At 49.2% G+C, this 18582-nt stretch overlaps 2 protein-coding genes across 2 annotated transcripts in view; one reads left to right on the forward strand and one right to left on the reverse strand.

The window, feature by feature from the left end:
* Positions 1-14070, reverse strand: part of LOC135057102 (uncharacterized) — a 261966-nt gene extending 247896 nt beyond the window's left edge. The window contains exon 1 of the mRNA XM_063963003.1: positions 13919-14070. The gene's annotated coding sequence lies outside the window, so the exon portion shown is untranslated. The remainder of the gene's footprint in view (positions 1-13918) is intronic.
* A 32-nt stretch (positions 14071-14102) lies between these two features.
* LOC135054586 (zinc finger protein 551-like) overlaps positions 14103-18582 on the forward strand; it is a 161896-nt gene continuing 157416 nt past the window's right edge. Inside the window, exon 1 of the mRNA XM_063957747.1 lies at positions 14103-14298. The gene's annotated coding sequence lies outside the window, so the exon portion shown is untranslated. The remainder of the gene's footprint in view (positions 14299-18582) is intronic.

The following is an 18582-nucleotide window of genomic DNA, read 5'->3' on the forward strand; positions in this document are numbered from 1 at the left end:
ATAAGGGGACACGGGAGGCTGTATATAGATAAGGGGACACGGGAGGCTGTATATAGATAAGGGGACACGGGAGGCTGTATATAGATAAGGGGACACGGGAGGCTGTATATAGATAAGGGGACACGGGAGGCTGTATATAGATAAGGGGACACGGGAGGCTGTATATAGATAAGGGGACACGGGAGGCTGTATATAGATAAGGGGACACGGGAGGCTGTATATAGATAAGGGGACACGGGAGGCTGTATATAGATAAGGGGACACGGGAGGCTGTATATACACAAGGGGGACACGGGAGGCTGTATATAGATAAGGGGATACGGGAGGCTGTATATACACAAGGGGGACACAAGAGGCTGTATATAGATAAGGGGGATACGGGACGCTGTATATAGATAAGGAGACACGGGAGGCTGTATATAGAGAATAAGAATTTACTTACCGATAATTCTATTTCTCATAGTCCGTAGTGGATGCTGGGGACTCCGAAAGGACCATGGGGAATAGCGGCTCCGCAGGAGACTGGGCACAAAAGTAAAAGCTTTAAGACTACCTGGTGTGCACTGGCTCCTCCCCCTATGACCCTCCTCCAAGCCTCAGTTAGGATACTGTGCCCGGATGAGCGTACACAATAAGGAAGGATTTTGAATCCCGGGTAAGACTCATACCAGCCACACCAATCACACCATACAACTTGTGATCTGAACCCAGTTAACAGCATGATAACAGAGGAGCCTCTGAAAAGATGGCTCACAACAATAATAACCCGATTTTTTGTAACAATAACTATGTACAAGTATTGCAGACAATCCGCACTTGGGATCGGCGCCCAGCATCCACTACGGACTATGAGAAATAGAATTATCGGTAAGTAAATTCTTATTTTCTCTGACGTCCTAGTGGATGCTGGGGACTCCGAAAGGACCATGGGGATTATACCAAAGCTCCCAAACGGGCGGAAGAGTGCGGATGACTCTGCAGCACCGAATGAGAGAACTCCAGGTCCTCCTCAGCCAGAGTATCAAATTTGTAGAATTTAGCAAACGTGTTTGCCCCTGACCAAGTAGCTGCTCGGCAAAGTTGTAAAGCCGAGACCCCTCGGGCAGCCGCCCAAGATGAGCCCACTTTCCGTGTGGAATGGGCTTTTACAGATTTTGGCTGTGGCAGGCCTGCCACAGAATGTGCAAGCTGAATTGTACTACAAATCCAACGAGCAATAGTCTGCTTAGAAGCAGGAGCACCCAGCTTGTTGGGTGCATACAGGATAAACAGCGAGTCAGATTTTCTGACTCCAGCCGTCCTGGAAACATATTTTCAGGGCCCTGACTACGTCCAGCAACTTGGAATCCTCCAAGTCCCTAGTAGCCGCAGGCACCACAATAGGCTGGTTTAAGTGAAATGCTGAAACCACCTTAGGGAGAAATTGATGACGAGTCCTCAATTCTGCCCTGTCCGTATGAAAAATTAGGTAAGGGCTTTTATAGGATAAAGCCGCCAATTCTGAGACACGCCTGGCTGAGGCCAGGGCTAACAGCATTACCACTTTCCATGTGAGATATTTTAAGTCCACAGTGGTGAGTGGTTCAAACCAATGTGATTTTAGGAACCCCAAAACTACATTGAGATCCCAAGGTGCCACTGGAGGCACAAAAGGAGGCTGTATATGCAGTACCCCCTTGACAAACGTCTGAACTTCAGGAACTGAAGCTAGTTCTTTTTGGAAGAATATTGACAGGGCCGAAATTTGAACCTTAATGGACCCTAATTTTAGGCCCATAGACAGTCCTGTTTGCAGGAAATGCAGGAAACGACCCAGTTGAAATTCCTCTGTAGGGGCCTTCCTGGCCTCACACCACGCAACATATTTACGCCAAATACGGTGATAATGTTGCACAGTTACATCCTTCCTGGCTTTGATCAGGGTAGGGATGGCTTCATCCGGAATGCCTTTTTCCTTCAGGATCCGGCGTTCAACCGCCATGCCGTCAAACGCAGCCGCGGTAAGTCTTGGAACAGACATGGTCCCTGCTGGAGCAGGTCCTTTCTTAGAGGTAGAGGCCACGGGTCTTCCGTGAGCATCTCTTGAAGTTCCGGGTACCAAGTCCTTCTTGGCCAATCCGGAGCCACGAGTATAGTCCTTACTCCTCTCCTTCTCATGATTCTCAGTACCTTGGGTATGAGAGGCAGAGGAGGGAACACATACACTGACTGGTACACCCACGGTGTTACCAGAGCGTCCACAGCTATTGCCTGAGGGTCCCTTGACCTGGCGCAATATCTGTCCAGTTTTTTGTTGAGGCGGGACGCCATCATGTCCACCTTTGGTTTTTCCCAACGGTTCACAATCATGTGGAAGACTTCTGGGTGAAGTCCCCACTCCCCCGGGTGGAGATCGTGTCTGCTGAGGAAGTCTGCTTCCCAGTTGTCCACTCCCGGAATGAACACTGCTGACAGTGCTATCACATGATTTTCCGCCCAGCGAAGAATCCTTGCAACTTCCGTCATTGCCCTCCTGCTTCTTGTGCCGCCCTGTCTGTTTACGTGGGCGACTGCCGTGATGTTGTCCGACTGGATCAGCACCGGCTGACCCTGAAGCAGAGGCCTTGCCTGACTTAGGGCATTGTAAATGGCCCTTAGTTCCAGGATATTTATGTGAAGTGACGTTTCCATGCTTGACCACAAGCCCTGGAAATTTTTTCCCTGTGTGACTGCTCCCCAGCCTCTCAGGCTGGCATCCGTGGTCACCAGGACCCAGTCCTGAATGCCGAATCTGCAGCCCTCTAGAAGATGAGCACTCTGCAACCACCACAGGAGAGACACCCTTGTCCTTGGAGACAGGGTTATCCGCTGATGCATTTGAAGATGCGATCCGGACCATTTGTCCAGCAGATCCCACTGAAAAGTTCTTGCGTGGAATCTGCCGAATGGAATTGCTTCGTAAGAAGCCACCATTTTTCCCAGGACCCTTGTGCATTGATGCACTGACACTTGGCCTGGTTTTAGGAGGTTCCGGACTAGGTCGGATAACTCCCTGGCTTTCTCCTCCGGGAGAAACACCTTTTTCTGTACTGTGTCCAGAATCATCCCTAGGAACAGCAGACGTGTCGTCGGAATCAGCTGCGATTTTGGAATATTTAGAATCCATCCGTGCTGTCGTAGTACTACTTGAGATAGTGCTACTCCGACCTCTAACTGTTCTCTGGACCTTGCCCTTATCAGGAGATCGTCCAAGTAAGGGATAATTAAGACGCCTTTTCTTCGAAGAAGAATCATCATTTCGGCCATTACCTTGGTAAAGACCCGGGGTGCCGTGGACAATCCAAACGGCAGCGTCTGAAACTGATAGTGACAGTTCTGTACCACAAACCTGAGGTACCCTTGGTGAGAAGGGTAAATTGGGACATGGAGGTAAGCATCCTTGATGTCCAGAGACACCATATAGTCCCCTTCTTCCAGGTTCGCTATCACTGCTCTGAGTGATTCCATCTTGAATTTGAACCTTTGTATGTAAGTGTTCAAGGATTTCAGATTTAAAATAGGTCTCACCGAGCCGTCCGGCTTCGGTACCACAAACAGAGTGGAATAATACCCCTTTCCCTGTTGTAGGAGGGGTACCTTGATTATCACCTGCTGGGAATACAGCTTGTGAATGGCTTCCAATACCGCCTCCCTGTCGGGGGGAGACGTTGGTAAAGCAGGCTTCAGGAACCGGCGAGGGGGAGACGTCTCGAATTCCAATTTGTACCCCTGAGATACTACCTGCAGGATCCAGGGGTCCACTTGCGAGTGAGCCCACTGCGCACTGAAATTCTTGAGACAGGCCCCCACCGTGCCTGAGTCCGCTTGTAAGGCCCCAGCGTCATGCTGAGGACTTGGCAGAAGCGGGGGAGGGCTTCTGTTCCTGGGAAGAGGCTGTCTGCTGCAGTCTTTTTCCCCTTCCTCTGCCCCGGGGCAGATACGAGTGGCCTTTTGCCCGCTTGCCCTTATGGGGACGAAAGGACTGAGCCTGAAAAGACGGTGTCTTTTTCTGCTGAGAGGTGACCTGGGGTAAAAAGGTGGATTTCCCAGCCGTTGCCGTGGCCACCAGGTCCGATAGACCGACCCCAAATAACTCCTCCCCTTTATACGGCAATACTTCTATATGCCGTTTGGAATCCGCATCACCTGACCACTGTCGCGTCCATAACCCTCTTCTGGCAGAAATGGACAGCGCACTTACTCTTGATGCCAGAGTGCAAATATCCCTCTGTGCATCTCTCATATATAGAAATGCATCCTTTAAATGCTCTATAGTCAATAATATATTGTCCCTGTCCAGGGTATCAATATTTTCAGTCAGGGAATCCGACCAAGCCACCCCAGCACTGCACATCCAGGCTGAGGCGATTGCTGGTCGCAGTATAATACCAGTATGTGTGTATATACTTTTTAGGATATTTTCCAGCTTCCTATCAGCTGGTTCCTTGAGGGCGGCCGTATCAGGAGACGGTAACGCCACTTGTTTTGATAAGCGTGTGAGCGCCTTATCTACCCTAGGGGGTGTTTCCCAACGCGCCCTAACCTCTGGCGGGAAAGGGTATAATGCCAATATTTTTTTTAGAAATTAGCAGTTTTTTATCGGGGGAAACCCACGCTTCATCACACACCTCATTTAATTCATCTGATTCAGGAAAAACTACGGGTAGTTTTTTCACACCCCACATAATACCCTTTTTTGTGGTACTTGTAGTATCAGAAATGTTCAAAACCTCCTTCATTGCCGTGATCATGTAACGTGTGGCCCTACTGGAAAATACGTTTGTTTCCTCACCGTCGACACTGGAGTCAGTGTCCGTGTCTGGGTCTGTGTCGACCACCTGAGGTAACGGGCGCTTTAGAGCCCCTGACGGTGTTTGAGACGCCTGTACAGGTATTAACTGATTTGCCGGCTGTCTCATGTCGTCAACAGTCTTTTGTAAAGTGCTGACACTATCACGTAATTCCTTCCATAAGACCATCCAGTCAGGTGTCGACTCCCTAGGGGGTGACATCACTAATACAGGCAATTGCTCCGCCTCCATACCATTTTCCTCCTCATACATGTCGACACAACGTACCGACACACAGCACACACACAGGGAATGCTCTGATAGAGGACAGGACCCCACTAGCCCTTTGGGGAGACAGAGGGAGAGTTTGCCAGCACACACCAGAGCGCTAGCTATATATATATATATATATATATATATATATATATATATATATATATATATATATATATATATATATACATACATATACAGGGATAACCTTATATAAGTGTTTTTCCCTTATATAGCTGCTGTATAGATTTATCTGCCAAATTAGTGCCCCCCCCTCTCTTTGTTTTACCCTGTTTCTGTAGTGCAGGAGTGCAGGGGAGAGTCAGGGAGCTTCCCTCCAACGGAGCTGTGAGGAAAAATGGCGCCAGTGTGCTGAGGAGATAGGCTCCGCCCCCTTCTCGGCGGCCGTTCTCCCGCTTTTTTATGGAAAAACAGGCATGAGTTAAATGCATCCATATAGCCCAGGAGCTATATGTGATGCATTTTTTGCCCCCTAAGGTGTTTATATTGCGTCTCAGGGCGCCCCCACCCAGCGCCCTGCACCCTCAGTGACCGGAGTGTGAAGTGTGCTGAGAGCAATGGCGCACAGCTGCGGTGCTGTGCGCTACCTTATTGAAGACAGGACGTCTTCTGCCGCCGATTTTTCTGGACCTCTTCTGCTCTTCTGGCTCTGTAAGGGGGACGGCGGCGCGGCTCTGGGACCCATCCATGGCTGGGCCTGTGATCGTCCCTCTGGAGCTAATGTCCAGTAGCCTAAGAAGCCCAATCCACTCTGCACGCAGGTGAGTTCGCTTCTTCTCCCCTTAGTCCCTCGATGCAGTGAGCCTGTTGCCAGCAGGTCTCACTGAAAATAAAAAACCTAAAACTAAACTTTTTTCTAAGCAGCTCAGGAGAGCCACCTAGACTGCACCCTTCTCGTTCGGGCACAAAAATCTAACTGAGGCTTGGAGGAGGGTCATAGGGGGAGGAGCCAGTGCACACCAGGTAGTCTTAAAGCTTTAACTTTTGTGCCCAGTCTCCTGCGGAGCCCCTATTCCCCATGGTCCTTTCGGAGTCCCCAGCATCCACTAGGACGTCAGAGAAAAGGGGGATACGGGAGGCTGTATATAGATAAGGGGATACGGGAGGCTGTATATAGATTAGGGGACACAAGAGGCTGCATATAGATAAGGGGATACGGGAGGCTGTATATAGAAGAGGGGAACACGGGAGGCTGTATATAGATAAGGGGGATACGGGAGGCTGCATATAGATAAGGGAACACGGGAGCCTGTATATAGATAAGGGGACACGGGAGCCTGTATATAGATGAAGGGATACGGGAGGCTGTATATAGATAAGGGGGACACGGGAGGCTGTATATAGATAAGGGGGACACGGGTGGCTGTATATAGATAAGGGGACACGGGAGGCTGTATATAGAAGAAGGGGACACGGGAGGCTGTATATAGAAGAAGGGGACACGAGAGGCTGTATATAGAAGAAGGGGACACGGGAGGCTGTATATAGAAGAAGGGGACACGGGAGGCTGTATATAGAAGAAGGGGACACGGGAGGCTGTATATCGAAGAAGGGGACACGGAAAGCTGTATATAGATGAGGGGGACACGGGAGGCTGTATATAGAAGAAGGGGACACGGGAGGCTGTATATAGAAGAAGGGGACACGGAAAGCTGTATATAGATGAGGGGGACACAGGAGGCTGTATATAGGTGAAGGGATACGGGAGGCTGTATATAGATAAGGGGACACGGGAGGCTGTATATAGATAGGGGGACACGGGAGGCTGTATATAGATGAGGGGGACACGGGAGGCTGTATATAGATGAGGGGGACACGGGAGGCTGTATACAGATGAGGGGGACACGGGAGGTTGTATACAGATGAGGGGGACACGGGAGGCTGTATATAGATGAGGGGATACGGGAGGCTGTATATAGATGAGGGGATACGGGAAGCTGTATATAGATAAGGGGGACACCACGGGGGGCTGTATATAGATAAGGGGATACGGGGGGCTGTACATAGATAAGGGGATACGGGAGGCTGTATATAGATAAGGGGACACGGGAGGCTGTATATAGAAGAGGGGGACACGGGAGGCTGTATATAGATATGGGGGATACGGGAGGCTGTATATAGATAAGGGGGATACGGGAGGCTGTATATAGATAAGGGGGATACGGGAGGCTGTATATAGATAAGGGGGATACGGGAGGCTGTATATAGAAGAAGGGGACACGGGAGGCTGTATATAGATAAGGGGACAGGGGAGGCTGTATATAGATAAGGGGAGAGGCTGTATATAGATAAGGGGACACGGGAGGCTGTATATAGATAAGGGGAGAGGCTGTATATAGATAAGGGGACACGGGAGGCTGTATATAGATAAGGGGACACGGGAGGCTGTATATAGAAGAAGGGGACACGGGAGGCTGTATATAGAAGAAGGGGACACGGGAGGCTGTATATAGATGAGGGGGACACGGAAAGCTGTATATAGATGAGGGGGACACGGAAAGCTGTATATAGGTGAAGGGATACGGGAGGCTGAATATAGATAAGGGGACACGGGAGGCTGTATATAGATAGGGGGACACGGGAGGCTGTATATAGATAAGGGGGACACGGGAGGCTGTATATAGATAAGGGGACACGGGAGGCTGTATATAGATAAGGGGATACGGGAGGCTGTATATAGTTAAGGAGACACGGGAGGCTGTATATAGATGAGGGGACACAGAAAGCTGTATATAGATAAGGGGGACACGGGGGCTGTATATAGATAAGGGGATACGGGGGGCTGTATATAGAAAAGGGGGACACGGGGGGCTGTATATAGATAAGGGGATACGGGGGGCTGTATATAGATAAGGGGATACGGGAGGCTGTATATAGATAAGGGGATACGGGGGGCTGTATATAGATAAGGGGATACGGGGGGCTGTATATAGATAAGGGGATACGGGGGGCTGTATATAGATAAGGGGATACGGGGGGCTGTACATAGATAAGGGGATACGGGAGGCTGTACATAGATAAGGGGATACGGGAGGCTGTATATAGATAAGGGGACACGGGAGGCTGTATATAGAAGAGGGGGACACGGGAGGCTGTATATAGAAGAGGGGGACACGAAAGGCTGTATATAGATAAGGGGGACACAGGAGGCTGTATATAGATAAGGGGATACGGGAGGCTGTATATAGATAAGGGGATACGGGAGGCTGTATATAGATAAGGGGGACACGGGAGGCTGTATATAGATAAGGGGGACACGGGAGGCTGTATATAGATAAGGGGGACACGGGAGGCTGTATATAGATAAGGGGGACACGGGAGGCTGTATATAGATAATAAGAATTTACTTACCGATAATTCTATTTCTCGTAGTCCGTAGTGGATGCTGGGGACTCCGTAAGGACCATGGGGAATAGCGGCTCCGCAGAAGACTGGGCACAAAAGTAAAGCTTTAGAACTACCTGGTGTGCACTGGCTCCTCCCCCTATGACCCTCCTCCAAGCCTCAGTTAGGATACTGTGCCCGGACGAGCGTACACAATAAGGAAGGATTTTGAATCCCGGGTAAGACTCATACCAGCCACACCAATCACACCATATAACTTGTGATCTAAACCCAGTTAACAGCATGATAACAGAGGAGCCTCTAGAAAAGATGGCTCACTACAGCAATAACCCGATTTTTTTGGTAACAATAACTATGTACCAGTATTGCAGACAATCCGCACTTGGGATGGGCGCCCATTATCCACTACGGACTACGAGAAATAGAATTATCGGTAAGTAAATTCTTATTTTCTCTGACGTCCTAGTGGATGCTGGGGACTCCGTAAGGACCATGGGGATTATACCAAAGCTCCCAAACGGGCGGGAGAGTGTGGATGACTCTGCAGCACCAAATGAGAGAACTCCAGGTCCTCCTCAGCCAGGGTATCAAATTTGTAGAATTTTACAAACGTATTTACTCCTGACCAAGTAGCTGCTCGGCAACGTTGTAAAGCCGAGACCCCTCGGGCAGCCGCCCAAGATGAGCCCACCTTCCTTGTGGAATGGGCTTTTACAGATTTTGGCTGTGGCAGGCCTGCCACAGAATGTGCAAGCTGAATTGTACTACAAATCCAACGAGCAATAGTCTGCTTAGAAGCAGGAGCACCCAGCTTGTTGGGTGCATACAGAATAAACAAAGAGTCAGATTTTCTGACTCCAGCCGTCCTGGAAACCTATATTTCCAGGGCCCTGACAACGTCTAGCAACTTGGAGTCCTCCAAGTCCCTAGTAGCCGCAGGCACCACAATAGGTTGATTCAGGTGAAACGCTGAAAACCACCTTAGGGAGAAACTGAGGACAAGTCCTCAATTCCGCCCTGTCCGAATGGAAAATCAGATGAGGGCTTTTACAGGATAAAGCCGCCAATTCTGACACGCACCTGGCCCAGGCCAGGGCCAACAGCATGACCACTTTCCATGTGAGATATTTTAACTCCACATATTTAAGTGGTTCAAACCAATCTGACTTTTGGAACCCAAAAACTACATTTAGATCCCAAGGTGCCACTGGAGGCACAAAAGGAGGCTGTATATACAGTACCCCTTTCACAAACGTCTGAACTTCAGGGACTGAAGCTAGTTCTTTTTGGAAGAAAATTGACAGGGACGAAATTTGAACCTTAATGGACCACCATTTCAGGCCCATAGACACTCCTGTTTGCAGGAAAAGTAGGAATCGACCTAGTTGAAAAATTCCTCCGTCGGGGCCTTACTGGCCTCGCACCACGCAACATATTTTCGCCAAATGCGGTGATAATGTTTTGCGGTTATATCTTTCCTGGCTTTGATCAGGATAGGAATGACTTCATCCGGAATGCCTTTCTCCTTCAGGATCCGGCGTTCAACCGCCATGCCGTCAAACGCAGCCGCGGTAAGTCTTGGAACAGACAGGGTCCTTGCTGGAGCAGGTCCCTTCTTAGAGGTAGAGGCCACGGATCCTCCGTGAGCATCTCTTGAAGTTCCGGTTACCAAGTCCCTCTTGGCCAATCCGGAGCCACGAATATAGTGCTTACTCCTCTCCATCTTATAATTCTCAGTACCTTGGGTATGAGAGGCAGGGGAAGGAACACATACACTGACTGGTACACCCACTGTGTTACCAGAGCGTCTACAGCTATTGCCTGAGGGTCCCTTGACCTGGCGCAATACTTGTCGAGTTTTATAAACATGTGGAAGACTTCTGGGTGAAGTCCCCACTCTCCCGGGTGGAGGTCGTGTCTACTGAGGAAGTCTGCTTCCCAGTTGTCCACTCCCGGAATGAATACTGCTTCGTTCGGGCACAAAAATCTAACTGAGGCTTGGAGGAGGGTCATAGGGGGAGGAGCCAGTGCACACAAGGTAGTTCTAAAGCTTTACTTTTGTGCCCAGTCTCCTGCGGAGCCGCTATTCCCCATGGTCCTTACGGAGTCCCCAGCATCCACTAGGACGTCAGAGAAAAGGGGGATACGGGAGGCTGTATATAGAAGAAGGGGACACGGGAGGCTGTATATAGATAAGGGGACACGGGAGGCTGTATATAGATAAGGGGACACGGGAGGCTGTATATAGAAGAAGGGGACACGGGAGGCTGTATATAGAAGAAGGGGACACGGGAGGCTGTATATAGAAGAAGGGGACACGGGAGGCTGTATATAGAAGAAGGGGACACGGGAGGCTGTATATAGAAGAAGGGGACACGGGAGGCTGTATATAGAAGAAGGGGACACGGGAGGCTGTATATAGAAGAAGGGGACACTGAAAGCTGTATATAGAAGAAGGGGACACGGAAAGCTGTATATAGAAGAAGGGGACACGGAAAGCTGTATATAGATGAGGGGGACACGGAAAGCTGTATATAGGTGAAGGGATACGGGAGGCTGTATATAGATAAGGGGACACGGGATGCTGTATATAGATAAGGGGACACAAGAGGCTGTATATAGATAAGGGGACACGGGATGCTGTATATAGATAAGGGGATACGGGAGGCTGTATATAGATAAGGGGACACGGGAGGCTGTATATAGATGAGGGGATACGGGAGGCTGTATATAGATGAGGGGATACGGGGGGCTGTACATAGATAAGGGGATACGGGAGGCTGTATATAGAAAAGGGGGACACGGGAGGCTGTATATAGAAGAGGGGGACACGGGAGGCTGTATATAGAAGAGGGGGACACGGGAGGCTATATATAGATAAGGGGATACGGGAGGCTGTATATAGATAAGGGGACACGGGAGGCTGTATATAGATAAGGGGACACGGGAGGCTGTATATAGATAGGGGGACACGGGAGGCTGTATATAGATGAGGGGGACACGGGAGGCTGTATATAGATGAGGGGGACACGGGAGGCTGTATATAGAAGAAGGGGACACGGGAGGCTGTATATAGAAGAAGGGGACACGGGAGGCTGTATATAGAAGAAGGGGACACGGGAGGCTGTATATAGAAGAAGGGGACACGGAAAGCTGTATATAGATGAGGGGGACACGGAAAGCTGTATATAGGTGAAGGGATACGGGAGGCTGTATATAGATAAGGGGACACGGGAGGCTGTATATAGATAGGGGGACACGGGAGGCTGTATATAGATAAGGAGACACGGGAGGCTGTATATAGATAAGGAGACACGGGAGGCTGTATATAGATAAGGGGATACGGGAGGCTGTATATAGTTAAGGAGACACGGGAGGCTGTATATAGATGAGGGGACACAGGAAGCTGTATATAGATAAGGGGGACACGGGGGCTGTATATAGATAAGGGGATACGGGGGGCTGTATATAGATAAGGGGGACACGGGGGGCTGTATATAGATAAGGGGATACGGGGGGCTGTATATAGATAAGGGGATACGGGGGGCTGTATATAGATAAGGGGATAAGGGGATACGGGGGGCTGTATATAGATAAGGGGATACGGGGGGCTGTACATAGATAAGGGGATACGGGGGGGCTGTACATAGATAAGGGGATACGGGAGGCTGTACATAGATAAGGGGATACGGGAGGCTGTACATAGATAAGGGGACATGGGAGGCTGTATATAGAAGAGGGGCACACGAAAGGCTATATATAGATAAGGGGGACACAGGAGGCTGTATATAGATAAGGGGATACGGGAGGCTGTATATAGATAAGGGGGATACGGGAGGCTGTATATAGATAAGGGGGATACGGGAGGCTGTATATAGATAAGGGGGATACGGGAGGCTGTATATAGATAAGGGGGACACGGGAGGCTGTATATAGATAAGGGGGACACGGGAGGCTGTATATAGATAAGGGGGACACGGGAGGCTGTATATAGATAAGGGGGACACGGGAGGCTGTATATAGATAAGGGGGACACGGGAGGCTGTATATAGATAAGGGGGACACGGGAGGCTGTATATAGATAAGGGGGACACGGGAGGCTGTATATAGATAAGGGGGACACGGGAGGCTGTATATAGATAAGGGGGATACGGGAGGCTGTATATAGAAGAAGGGGACACGGGAGGCTGTATATAGAAGAAGGGGACACGGGAGGCTGTATATAGAAGAAGGGGACACGGGAGGCTGTATATAGAAGAAGGGGACACGGGAGGCTGTATATAGAAGAAGGGGACACGGGAGGCTGTATATAGAAGAAGGGGACACGGAAAGCTGTATATAGAAGAAGGGGACACGGAAAGCTGTATATAGAAGAAGGGGACACGGAAAGCTGTATTATATAGAAGAAGGGGACACGGAAAGCTGTATATAGATGAGGGGGACACGGAAAGCTGTATATAGGTGAAGGGATACGGGAGGATGTATATAGATAAGGGGACACGGGATGCTGTATATAGATAAGGGGACACAAGAGGCTGTATATAGATAAGGAGACACGGGAGGCTGTATATAGATAAGGGGATACGGGAGGCTGTATAAAGTTAAGGGGACACGGGAGGCTGTATATAGATGAGGGGATACAGGAAGCTGTATATAGATAAGGGGGACACGGGGGGCTGTATATAGATAAGGGGATACGGGAGGCTGTATATAGAAAAGGGGGACACGGGAGGCTGTATATAGAAGAGGGGGACACGGGAGGCTGTATATAGATAAGGGGGATACGGGAGGCTGTATACAGATAAGGGGGATACGGGAGGCTGTATATAGATAAGGGGGATACGGGAGGCTGTATATAGATAAGGGGGATACGGGAGGCTGTATATAGATAAGGGGATACGGGAGGCTGTATATAGAAGAGGGGGACACGGGAGGCTGTATATAGATAAGGGGGATACGGGAGGCTGTATACAGATAAGGGGGATACGGGAGGCTGTATATAGATAAGGGGACACAAGAGGCTGTATATAGATAAGGGGACACAAGAGGCTGTATATAGAAGAGGGGGACACGAAAGGCTGTATATAGATAAGGGGGACACGGGAGGCTGTATATAGATAAGGGGATACGGGAGGCTGTATATAGATAAGGGGGACACGGGAGGATGTATATAGATAAGGGGATACGGGAGGCTGTATATAGAAGAGGGGGACACGAAAGGCTGTATATAGATATGGGGATACGGGAGGCTGTATATAGATAAGGGGACACAAGAGGCTGTATATAGATAAGGGGACACAAGAGGCTGTATATAGATAATGGGGACACAAGAGGCTGTATATAGATAAGGGGAACACAAGAGGCTGTATATAGATAAGGGGGACACAAGAGGCTGTATATAGATAAGGGGGAAACGGGAGGCTGTATATGCAGGTAGAGATACAGGGTGTCTATATATAAGACGCCATCACCTGATTTCGACGGACACTGGGAGGCCGCAATCGATGGAAACTCACTTTTTGTGTGTGGAACACACAGGCCGGAAATAAGGAGGAACGCACAGACAGGAAGTAGGGTGTGATTTGCACAGGCTGCTTCCTGGTGACTGTCCCCTCCTACTCCCCGGCCACATCACCGCCCTCTGTAATGACTTTTACCATACATGTCCTCAGTGCAGGAGGCCGGCGGCCTTTTTCTTGTAGACCAGTCTGGCAGCTGCAGCAGCAATTGGTTCCCTGGCCGTGACGTCAGGAGCGGCGGCCATTTTCCCCTGGTCTGAGCTCCGTCTAGCATCTACCGTTCACAAAAGGCAACAGGAGCAGAGAGCAGCCATTGCTGAGTCTGGCAGCAGGTAATGATATTATTATTATTATTATTATTATTATTATTATTATTATTATTATTATTATTCTTCTATAGGCTGAGCAGCTCTGGTGTCAGGTTGCTGTACTACAGGGGGAGCAGCCTCTGGTGCCTTGTTATAGTGCAGCTGGAGCAGCTTCTGGTGCTGCATTATCCCTGTATAGGTGGCTGACACTCTAGTGTCCTTTTACTGTAATACAGGTGGCGCAGACCCCACCGTTACCGTAATACAGGTGGCGCAAATCCCACCGTTACTGTAAAACAGGTGGAGCATTATTATTATTATTATTATGCAGGTGGAGGAACCTGTGATTTCTTATGATAATGCAGGGGGAGCGGCTTGTGGTGTCCTGTTATTATTTTTATTATACAGGAGGAGCAGCCTGTGGTGCCCTGGTATTTTACAGGGAGAGCAGCCTGTGGTGTCCTGTTACTATGCAGGAGGAGTGGCCTGTGGTGTCGTGTTACTGTTACTATACAGGAGTAGCAGCCTGTAGTGTACTGTTATTATACAGGAGGAGCAGCCTGTGGTGCCCTATTAAAAAAGAGGTTTCTCCCACAGCGCTGGTTTAGAACACAATAATAGTATACTGTAGCTTTTCTGCTACTAGTTGTAGTTATTTTATTTTTGTTATATATAAAATTTTAAAATAAAAATGCAATACAGGTTGAGTGTCCCATATCCAAATATTCCGAAATACGGAATATTCCGAAATACGGACTTTTTTGAGTGAGAGTGAAATAGTGAAACCTTTGTTTTTTGATGGCTCAATGTACACAACCTTTGTTTAATGCACAAAGTTATAAAAAATATTGGCTAAAATTACCTTCAGGCTGTGTGTATAAGGTGTATATGTAACATAAATGCATTCTGTGCTTAGATTTAGGTCCCATCACCATGATATCTCATTATGGTATGCAATTATTCCAAAATACGGAAAAATTCGATATCCAAAATACCTCTGGTCCCAAGCATTTTGGATAAGGGATACTCAACCTGTATATGCAAATCAATGTGTGTTATTTCACATCAAATGTAGTTGAGTCTGCTAGATACTAAAAAAAAAAGACCAGACTTCTTAGAAAATGTTACAATGTTTCACTCCTGTCTTACAGCCTCACCTCTTCTGCAACACTTAGTGCTAAATTCCTCAATATAATAAGCGGAACCAGTTCTTTAGTGCTGAAGTTAAAAGTCCCGTTTTTCTTGTATATATGCAAATCATGAATTTGAATAAAAGGTGACCATGCAGTAAATATTATTATTATTATTATTATTACATTTTATTTATAGGGCGCCACAAGTGTTTTGCAGCGCCGTACAAAGGACAGTACAGGGAGACAAAACTTAGCATAACAGTAAATAAATAACAAAAATAGAGTGCCGGTAACAAAGATTACCACAATTCTCAAAACATAATACAGCTTAGATGTAAGTAGCAAGGGAGTAATCATTGTACTACTTGGGGCTGGCGGCCATGGAGAGAGAGGAGCCTTTACCAGTAGGAGAAAAAGCAGGTAAAGATGGTCGCTGAGTGAAATGTGTCGAGAAGAGGGCTTAGACAACAAGAGGAAAGAGGGCTCTGCTCTGAAGAGCTAACAATCTAGTGGGGAGGGGTAACAGACAGATGACATAAGGTGCAACCAAGCAGGAGGAAGCCTGATGGCGGTATGCAAGCAAAGCAGAGATGTTCACGGCATGGGGCAGGGGGATGGAGGAGCCGCCTAAGGACTATGTTATGCATTGGAGGGGTACGCTTTGATAAATAGGTGGGTTTTCAGTGCCCATTTGAAGCTTTGCAAGGTTGGGGAGAGTCTAATGGCGCGGGGGAGCGCGTTCCACTGAAGGGGTGCAGCTCGGGCAAAATCCTGAACTCATGCATGGGAAGCAGTGACCAAGGCAGAGGAGAGGCGATGGTCATCAGCCGACCGCAGTGGGTGGGAGGGAGTATGAAGGGAGAGGAGGTTGGAGATGTAGGGAGCAGTGGAATTGGAGATGGCCTTGTATGTGAGGGTGAGGAGTGTGAAGAGGATTCTGTAGGGGAATGGGAGCCAGTGTAGATTATGTCGAAGGGGAGTGGCAGAAGTGGAGCGGCGGGAGAGGAAGATGAGCCTAGCTGCGGAGTTGAGGACAGATTGGAGGGGAGCGAGGTGGGAGCAAGTGAGGCCATTGAGGAGAACATTGCAGTAGTCGAGTCGTGAGATGACCAGTGAGTGGATGATCAGTTTAGTTGCACTCTGGGAGAGAAATGGCCTGATGCGAGCAATGTTGCGTAGCTGGAACTGACAAGATTGCGCCAGAGCTTGGATGTAGGGTGCAAAGGAGAGGGAGGAATCAAGAGTGATGCCCAGGCAGCGGAGTTGGGGAACGGGGAAGATGATAGTGTTGTCAACAGTGATAGATATTTGTAGGGGGTGTTGCTTTGGCTGGGGGAAAGATAATGAGTTCAGTTTTGTCCATGTTGAGCTTCAGAGAGCGCTCAGACATCCAGGAGGAGATAGCAGAGAGGCAGCTGGAGACCCGAGAGAGGACAGAGGGGGACAGATCAGGAGATGAGAGGTAGAGTTGTGTGTCATCAGCATAGTATTGTTATTGTGGTATCATGGTATTGAAGGCCAAAGGAGTTAATAAGAGCACCCAGGGAAGAGGTATACAGGGAGAACAGAAGGGGGCCTAGGACATAACCCTGAGGGACACCAACAGGAAGAATGGAAGGGTGTGAGGTGGTTCCGGAGGCAGACACAGAGAAGGAGCGGTTAGTGAGGTATGAGGTAAACCAGTCAAGGACGGTGCTAGAGAGGCCAACATTTTGGAGTGTGCGGAGGAGGAGAGGGTGATCCACGGTATCAAAGGCAGCAGAGAGGTCCAGAAGGATGAGCAAGGAGAAGTGGCCCTTGGATTTGGCCGAAAGCAGTTCATTAGTGACTTTCACCAGGGCAGTCTCGGTGGAGTGGGCGAAAGCCAGATTGTAGTGGATCAAGGATGGAGTGGTCAGAGAGGTAGCTTGTGAGACGGCTGTAGACCCAGTCGTTCAAGTAGTTTGGAGGTGAAAGGGAGAAGAGAGATGGTGCGGTAGCTAGTGAGTGATGAAAGGTTGAGGTTGTTTTTTTTGAGAATAGGGGACCCCAGAGCATGTTTGAATGGTGAGGGAAAGATGCCAGTAGAGAGCGATAGGTTAAAAAGGTGAGCAAGGTGGGAGCAGGCAGTTGGGGGGAGGGAGCGAAGAAGACGGGAGGGGAGGGGGTCCAAAGGGCAGGTTGAGGGGGGGGGGGATAAGATGAGGGAGTGGACTTCCTTGTCTTAGGTGGGATGGAAGCAGGACAGGTTGGGATAGATGGAGGGGAGGGATGGTGGGGGCAGAGGGGCAGCAGAGGGGTGACGGGAGGAGATGTGATTTTGAATATCCTCAATTTTGGAGATGAAGAAGGAGGCAAAGTCAGTGGCAGTGAGGGAGGAGGGGAGGGAAGGAGGAGGGGGGCGAAGGAGAGTGTTAAAAGTTTCAAAGAGTCGGTGTGGACTGGAGGACTGAGAAGAGTGCTTGGAAAAGGATTGCTTGGCGAGAGAAAGAGCACAGCTATAGGAGGAGAGGATAAACTTGAAATGGAGGAAATCCGCCAGAGAGTGGGATCTCCTCCAGGAGCGTTCTGCGGAGCGTAAACATTTTTGTAGGTATCGTGTAAGTTTGGTGTGCCAGGGTTGGGGTTTTGAGCGGCGGAGGGGGACAGAGGAGAGGGGGGCCACAGAGTCGAGGGCAGCGGTAAGGGAAGAGTTATAGAAGGAGGCTGTCTGGTTGGGACAAGTCATAGTGGAAAGAGGAGACAGGAATGTCTCGAGGGAGGACAGGATAGCGCGCAGTTGAGAGACCCGAGATTGCGTCTGGTGATGGTGGGTCTGGGCGTGGAGAGGAGAGGGGAAGATGAGAGGGTGAAAGAAAGCAGATGGTGGTCAGAGAGAGGGAAGGAAGAGTTAGAGAAATCAGAGAGATCACATCGGTGGGTGAAGGCAAGGTCGAGGGAGTGGCCGAGATTGTGAGTAGGGGTGGAGGACCATTGAGAAAGTCCAAAGGAGGTGGAAAGGGCAAGATGGTTAGAGGAAGCTGCATTAGTGATGTCGATAGGGATGTTAAAGTCACCGAGGATGACAGAGGGGAGGTCAGAAGAGAGAAAGTGGGGAAGCCAGGCAGCAAAGTTGTCAAGGAAAGGTGAACAGCGGCCAGGGGGGTGGTAGATTACTGCCACATGGAGGTGAATGGGGTAGAAGAGGCGGATAGTG

This window comes from Pseudophryne corroboree, chromosome 3 (assembly GCF_028390025.1).
Source record: "Pseudophryne corroboree isolate aPseCor3 chromosome 3, aPseCor3.hap2, whole genome shotgun sequence".
Classification (NCBI taxonomy): Eukaryota; Metazoa; Chordata; class Amphibia; order Anura; family Myobatrachidae; genus Pseudophryne; species Pseudophryne corroboree.